Below are 8,223 nucleotides of genomic sequence, written 5' to 3' on the forward strand. Positions count from 1 at the left end.
TTTTTTTTTGGGGGGGGGGGGAGTTTGGCCCATACCGGTAGCGCTCAGGGGTTTACTCCTGGTTCTGTGCTCAGAAATTGCTCCTGGCAGACATTGGGGCCATATTGGATGCCGGGATTTGAACCACTGTCCCTCCTAGGTTGGCCTCTTGCAAAGCAAACGCCATACCACTGTGCTATCTCTTTGGCCCAAGTAGTCTTTCTTAAGTAGTTCTCCTTGTTCCACCCTACATCTCAACCAATATTTTTTGTTTGTTTGTTTTTGGGTCACACCTGGCAGCACTCAGGAGTTACTCCTGACTCTATACTCAGAAATTGCTCCTGGCAGGCTCAGGGGACCATATGGGATGCCAGGATTCAAAACACTGTCCTTTTTTTTTTTTTTTTGAGGGGGGATCACACCTGGCAGTGCTCAGGAGTTACTCCTGGCTCTATGCCCAGAAATTACTCCAGGCAGGCTAGAGGGACCATATGGGATGCCGGGATTTGAACCACCATCCTTCTGCATGCAAGGCAAATGCCCTACCTCTATGCTATCTCTCCAGCCCTCAACCAATATTTTTAATGGAAGTGAAGTAGTATATAATCAGGTAAAATGCCTATTACAAAATAATCTATCGCTGCATAAGCCACTCTAGCCTACATTGTACAAGTGCCTGCCCAGAACTAAGAATTGTTCATTTGAATTGATAAGGTTAACCAGAACACATGTGCCATTTTTAAAGAGTGTGGCCCCATGAACACTGCGTAAGCACTGCTTAAAGTAGTACTGAATTTAAAGTAGCTCAAAATGTAGGTAGATGAAGAGGCCAAATGTACCAACCTGTAAGCACCAAGGTCATCTGTGTAGTGTTTGGACACCACAGCCAAGCATTTGTGCAATACCACAAAATTAAGGGGTTGAGGAGAAGATACTGAATTTTTTTAAGCATGTAAAGATCAGAATCAGAGATAGTACAGCAGATAAGGAGCTTATCTTACACACAGCTGACCTACATTTGATCCCCAGTAACGCATATTGTCCTCTGAGCCCCACCATGATTGATCCCTGAGTGCAGAGCCAAAAATAAGCTCTGAACTCTGCCCGGTGTGGCCTAAGATCAAAACCAAAAGTATAATTGGCACAACTATTGTAGAAAAACTGGAAAAGTGCTAAAAACTGGTTCACCTTTGACTTACTGTATAAAATTGAATCAACAAAATTATGTTCAAGAATAATTGCTCATCAGAGAGTTATGTGGGAAGTATAATCTTTCAGACTTAAAAGGACTTTATAGTTTAAACTAATATCAACAGTATTCAATAGCAGCAATAAATCTTTCCTGATTTCTCAGCAGAAGTTGAAGATTCAGCCAAGATGTTAAGAATTCGGTGAGGCAAGGAAATACCCACATTTGGTGAACAGCATGAAACAAAGATGGTGGTGCAGTTTCCAGGGATGTTCCTTTGGTTGTTGAGTCCCTATATGAATGTTTAAGGCCTATCACATCTACCATCTCTAAAGCCTACACATGAACAATCTGCTTTTTGTTTGGGGCTACACCTGCTGTATTCAGGGCTTACTCCTTGCTCTGCACTCAGGGATCCCTCCTGGTGTCGGAATCAAACTTGGGTCAACTACATTCAAAGCAAACTCTCTACCTGCTTTTTATTTTGTATGATCTCTTAAGCCCAAGAACAACCTTTCTTTCTTTCTTTCTTTCTTTCTTTCTTTCTTTCTTTCTTTCTTTCTTTCTTTCTTTCTTTCTTTCTTTCTTTCTTTCTTTCTTTCTTTCTTTCTTTCTTTCTTTCTTTCTTTCTTTCTTTCTTTCTTTCTTTCTTTCTTTCTTTCTTTCTTTCTTTCTTTCTTTCTTTCTTTCTTTCTTTCTTTCTTTCTTTCTTTCTTTCTTCTTTCTTTCTTTCTTTCTTTCTTTCTTTTCTTGCTCATCCCCAGCAGCGCTCACAGGTTACTCCTGGCTCTACACTCAGAAATGGCTCCTGGCAGGCTCGGGGGACCAGATGGGATGCCAGGATTTGAACCACCATCCTTCTGCATGCAAGGCAAATGCTCTACCTCCATGCTATCTCTCTGGCTCCAACAAACTTTCTTTTTTTGGAGGATGGAGCACACCAGGTAATATTTAGGGGTTAATTCTGGCTCTGCACTCAAGAATTACTCATTTCAGGCTTGGTGGATCAGATGAGATGTTGGGGATGGAACCAAGGTTGACTGTGTTCAAAACAAATGTCCTACCCACTGTACTATCACTCTAGTCCCTGAATAATTTCTTATGTTATGTCCTTGTGTCTCTACTCAGGAATGATCTAACTCAACCTTTCAAACCATTTGGGTGGGGTTGGGTCACACCCAATGACACTAAGAAATTGCTCCTGGCAGGTATGGGGGACCATATGGGATGCCAGGGATTGAACTCTAGTCGACAATGTGCAAGGCAAATGCCCAACCTGCTGTGCAATTGCTCTGGCCCCTCTGACTCCTCTTGATCAGTTTCATACTTTTGTGTTCATTTATTTGTTTTTGGAGGGGGGGCACATCCAGCCATGCTCAGGGGTTACTCCTGGCTCTGTACTCAGGGATCACTCCTAACATTGCTGGGGGGAATATATGGGATACCAGAGATCAAATCCAGGTTAGCCATATGCAAGCAAGTACTTTACCCCTTGTGCTATTACTCTGACCCCATAACTATGTGCTAAGGATTGAACCTGGGTCAGCTGCATGCAAGGCAAGTATCCTATGCACTGTACTGTCACTCTGGCTCTCCATTTCCTTTTATAGAATGTGTCATTGGAAAGCCCGTGCACTTCCAGAGGTCACTTCTGAATATAGAACCAGAAATAGTCTCTGAGTACCATCAAGTGTGACTCAAAAGTCCACAGAAAAATGTTGATTTGGATTTCATATAGTCAATATATTATATTGGTAGGATGAACATTTTGACTGTGTTCTCCCCATTCATATGTATAGAATATCTTTCCATCTTTTAATGTTTTGTTCAATGACTTTTAAAGTGTCTTGTCGGGCCCGGAGAGATAGCACGGCAGTGTTTGCCTTGCAAGCAGCCGATCCAGGACCAAAGGTGGTTGGTTCGAATCCCGGTGTCCCATATGGTCCCCCCCCCCCCCGTGCCTGCCAGGAGCTATTTCTGAGCAGACAGCCAGGAGTAACCCCTGAGCACCGCCGGGTGTGGCCCGAAAACCAAAAAAAAAAAAAAAAAAAAGTGTCTTGTCATTTAAAAAAAGTTTTTACATTGGGGAGAAATCCAGAGTCTCCATGTTTGAATCTGGCCAACTCCTTAGACTCACTCTTTTCTCAAGTGAAACATAAACCAAGTCTGAAAGATCACAGGTACACTGGCCATCTCAGGTGGAGAAGGCAGGCCAAGGCCCCACTCTGCCAAAGACATGCTTGCTGCTTCCATCACCCAGAATCACCATTTTCCTGACCACCCTGCCTCATAACTCCTCTATGATTCCCTTCAGGGACACTAATCTGACAAAACTTCAGGTAGGCAGTTTGGGGAGTGATATCACTTTTTAGAGTCAGTGTAGGGCTCCTTGCCCCACATCTTCTTCCAGGAAGCCTGGCATCTGAGAACATGCCCCTAAAAACCACAATGTCGATAATAAAAAGATAAATAATTTTACATTAAATCACTATGAGATAGAGTTAAAAAGTTGATAATAGTTGTGTTTTATTCATATAATGTTCCAACACTCATTCCTTCCCCAATGTTCATTTACTACCACCAATTTCTTTAGTTTCCCTTATATTCCCCCAGTCTACCTCTAAGGCAGGCACTTTTCTTCTTTCTCTCTCCATCATTGTCATAGTGATCCGATCTTTTTTTTTTTTTTGGTGTTTTTTTTTGTTTTGTTTTGTTTATTTTGAGGGGCCATACCTTGCGGTGCTCAGAAATTGCTCCTGGCAGGCTTGGGGGACCACATGGGATGCCAGGGATTGACCTGGGTCTGTCCTGGATCACCCACGTGTAAGGCCCTATCACTGTGCTACCACTCTGGCCCCAATCCCTTCTTTGTTTTAACTGTACTTCCTACTCATCATTTCCATTTTTATTGGGTATTATTCTCATACTATGGGGCTTTTTTATATCCTGTAGATGAGTGTGATCATTTTATGTGATACATATCTTTTGCTACCTTTGTTAAATGTATATAAATCATGCTTCCTTTATTTATTTATTTATTTTTTGCTTTTTGGGACACACCTGGTGACGCTCAGGGGTTATTCCTGACTAGGCACTCAGAAATCGCTCCTGGCTTGGGGTACCATATGGGACGCCTGGGATTGAACCGAGGTCTGTCCGAGGTCTGTCCTAGGCTAACACACGGCAGGCAGATGCTCTACCCCTTGAGCCACTGCTCCGGCCCCACAAGCTTCCCTCTTAATTTTTTTGTTTGTTTTTTGATTTTTGATTTTGAGCCACACCCGGCGGCACTCAGGGGTTGCTCCTGGCTCTCTGCTCAGAAATCGCTCCTGGTAGTCACGGGGGACCATGTGGGATGCCGGGATTCAAACTACCATTGATCTTGGGTTGGCTGTTTGCAAGGCAAACGCCCTACCGCTGTGCTATCTCTTCAGTCCCTTAATTTCTTTTATTATTCATTATTTACATTTAGGGAGACTACAGATTTTTTAATATTGATTTTATAACTGGCCACTTTGCTGTCCTGACTATTTTTAATAGCTCTTAATGGAATGAATCTGTATTTGAAATAAAGAGGAAGTAGAATTGAGATGGCTGGAAGAGGTGAGAAGATAATGAGCTCCAATTTTGATAGCAATGCAGTTACAGAACATTTTCATGGAATGAAAGACCTGGACAAAGATATGGTGCTCAGGGGTTATTCCTGGCTCTGTGCTTATGGGTTGCTCCTGTTTATGCCAGGAACTCAATCTATGTCAGCTGCACTCAAGGGAAGAAGCTTACTTCAGCCCTTAATGACATTTTTTTGTCCTTCCTGTTTCAGACTTTCTCCTGACTCCCAGACTGGGAAACTTTTCCTTTGGACTAATTCAATTGTTTTATAAATTTTTTATAAATAGAGTTTCTCTAGGTAATTAGAAAAAATATAGTATTTAGTTTAATTTCATAGCATATTAGTTCTTTAATAAAAAACAAACAAACAAGGTCTTCCATTTAATGGTCACCACTAGGGTTACTCTCCTAGGGGTCCATGGAGCTAGCCTTTTCTGCCTTCAGCTTTTTCTCTGATTAACTCTGTCTTGACACTTTTGTCTTGATTTTGGGCTACTCCTAGCAGTATTCAGGGCTTACTCTCTGTTTTGTGCTCAGGGATTACTCCTGGTGGTGTTGGGGAACCAAATGAGATGCTAAGGATCAAATCCAGGTCAGCCATACGCAAAGAAAGTGACCCACTGTACTCCAGCCCCTGTCTTTACAATTTTTGGGTCAATCCCTCATTCTTTGTTTGCTTGTTTTGTTTTGGGGCTACCACTGGCAGTCCTTTCATGTGCTGGGGCTGGGTGGATAGTCCCAGAGGATTCAGTGTCTGGAACAGAACTCAGGGCTTTCACATGCGAAGTATGAGTCCAGCCCTTCTAACCATCTCTCTCTGGTTCAAGTCTCTCATTCCAGGGTTGGTTTTTTTGTTTTTTTGTTTGTTTTTTGTTTTTGTTTTTGTTTTGAGTCACAACCAGCGGTGCTCAGGGGTTACTCCTGGCTCTGTACTCAGAAGATGCTTTGGCAGGTCCAGGCTTGGGGGACCATTTGGGATGCCAAGAATCGAACCACCAAATGCCTTATCACTGTGCTATTGTTCCAGCCCTCTCATTCTTTTTTGATTGTTTTTGAACACCCAATTGTGCTCAGAGTTTAATCACTGGCTCCGTGATCAGGGATCACTTCTGGCCAGGCTCAGGGGACCATATGGGATGCCAGGGATTAGGGTTGACCATGTTCAAGGCAAGTCACCTACCCACTGTAATATCTCTGGTCCCAGTCCCTCATTCTTGGCACTTTCTACTTCTTGAAGTTCCAGGATCCCTCCCATTTTCCTATTCACTTCTAACCCCTACTAGAAAATGGAATGTCTCCCTTGTATTCTGTATTTGACTTTCTTTTTAAGTTATTTCAGTGTGGGGCTGGAGAGATAGCATGGAGGTAAGGCATTTGCCTTCCATGCAGAAGGTCATTGAATTCTGGCATTTGCCTTTCATGCAGAAGGACGGTGGTTTGAATCCCGGCATCCCATATGGTCCCCTGAGCCTGCCAGGGGCGATTTCTGAGCGTAGAGTAACCCCTGAGTGCTGCCGGGTGTAACCCAAAAACAAAAAAAACAAAAAACAAAACAAAAAAAAAAAAAAAGGGCATTGGGCATTGGTAAGTGGGAAGTACCTGAGAAGTAAACTGAAAGACCAGAGAATAAATCAGAGTAGATGCTATTAGAGAGCCATTAAACATTAATCTGGGTTGAATGAAATGATCATTTTTAAAGCACTTATAAGATAATCATGATTGGGCTGAGAAACTCTATAACAGGCAGGTCCTAGGGCATTTGTCTTGCATGTGGCCAACCCATGTTTGAAACTTGGTATCCCATAAATTTCCCAAGCCTCGTTAGAAGGAATCAGTTCCTGAATTCAAAGCCAGGGATAATCCCTGAGCCTCATCAGGTATGACCCCAAAACCAAAAGAAAAAAAATGAAAGAAAAGCAAAAAATATAGTTACATGAATTAGTTAGTTTTTTGTTTGGAGGCCACAACTAGGGAGTGGTCAGAAGTTATTTTTGGGCTTCATGCTCTGGGTTTGCTCCCAGCAGTGCTGGAGAAACTTGTAATATCAGTGATTGAGCCTGGGACTTCAATATGCAAAGCACAGATTCAGTCCTTTGAGGCTTCTCTCCAGCCCTAACTCTGTATTTAAATCAAAGTGTATGTGCTACTGAAAAATGATAATAAATGCTTACTTTGGCAACACATATACTAAAATTATAATGAGAACAATAACACAGCAGATAGGGCATTTGCCTTGCACACAGCTGACCTGGACTGACCCAGGTTCAATCCCTGGCATCCATATGGTCCCCTGAGCCTGCCAGGAGTGCTTTCTGAGTGCAGAGCCAGTAGTAAACCCTGAGCACTGAGGGGGGGGGGAGAGAGAATGATACAGAGATTAGCATGGCCCCTGCACAAGATAACTTGCAAATTCATCAAGCATTCCATATTTTTAAATAAAATCTTGAAATGTGCTTATACATGGATAGATATGAAGAATATTATGCTGAGTGAAATGAGTCCAGGAAAAGGGGCAGAAATATAATGATTGTACTCATCTACAGGATATAGAAAAAACACATAGTAGAGAATGATACCCAAAGACAATAGAAATTATGAGTGAGAAGTGCAGTTAAGACAGAGAAGGGGGCAGCTGGAGAGATAGCACAGTAGTGGGGCATTTGCCTTGCACATGACCAACCCTGGATAGACCTTGGTTAGATTTCTGGCATCCCATATGGTTCCCCCGAGCCTGCCAGGAGCGATTTCTGAGCACAGAGTCAGGAGTAACCCTTGAGCACCTCTAGGTGTGACCCAACTCCCCCCCCCCAAAAGAGACAAGAAGGGACTACTATGACAGCAATAATTGGAAATTGTCACTCTGGAAAAGAACTGGGTATTGAAAGGAAGTAAAGTGTTATACATGATACCCCATCAGTAATATTGCAATCATTGCAAACCCTGGTGCCTGAAAAGTAGAGAGAGAGGAGAGAGAGAGAGAGAGAGAGAGAGAGAGAGAGAGAGAGAGAGAGAGAGAGAGAGAGAGAAGTTTCTGCCATAGAGGCTGACAAGGGGTGGGGTGGTGGTGGGATGATAAGCGGATAACTAGGGAAACTGGTGGTGGGAAATATGCACTGGTGAAGGGATGGGTATTGGAATTTCATATTAACAACCTTTTAACTATATCTCATGATCATTTAATTAAGAAATTAGAAAAACTAAAACAATAAATTCTCATTCAAGAGAGCAAAGTGAGGGGCCAGGCAGTGGTGCTAAAGGTAAGGTGCCTGCCTTGCCTGCGCTAGCCTTGGACGGACCGCGGTTCGATCCCCCGGTGTCCCATATGGTCCCCCAAGCCAGGAGCAACTTCTGAGCACATAGCCAGGAGTAACCCCTGAGCGTTACAGGGTGTGGCCCAAAAACCAAAAAAAAAAAAAAAAAAAAAGAGAGCAAAGTGAGATTAA

At 42.9% G+C, this 8,223-nt stretch overlaps 1 pseudogene; it reads left to right on the forward strand.

Moving 5' to 3' along the window:
- The first annotated feature begins 7,141 nt into the window (after nucleotides 1–7,141).
- LOC126030035 (uncharacterized) lies at nucleotides 7,142–7,213 on the forward strand (annotated as a pseudogene).
- Nucleotides 7,214–8,223: the final 1,010 nt, after the last annotated feature.

This window comes from Suncus etruscus, chromosome 1, assembly GCF_024139225.1.
Source record: "Suncus etruscus isolate mSunEtr1 chromosome 1, mSunEtr1.pri.cur, whole genome shotgun sequence".
NCBI lineage: Eukaryota > Metazoa > Chordata > Mammalia > Eulipotyphla > Soricidae > Suncus > Suncus etruscus.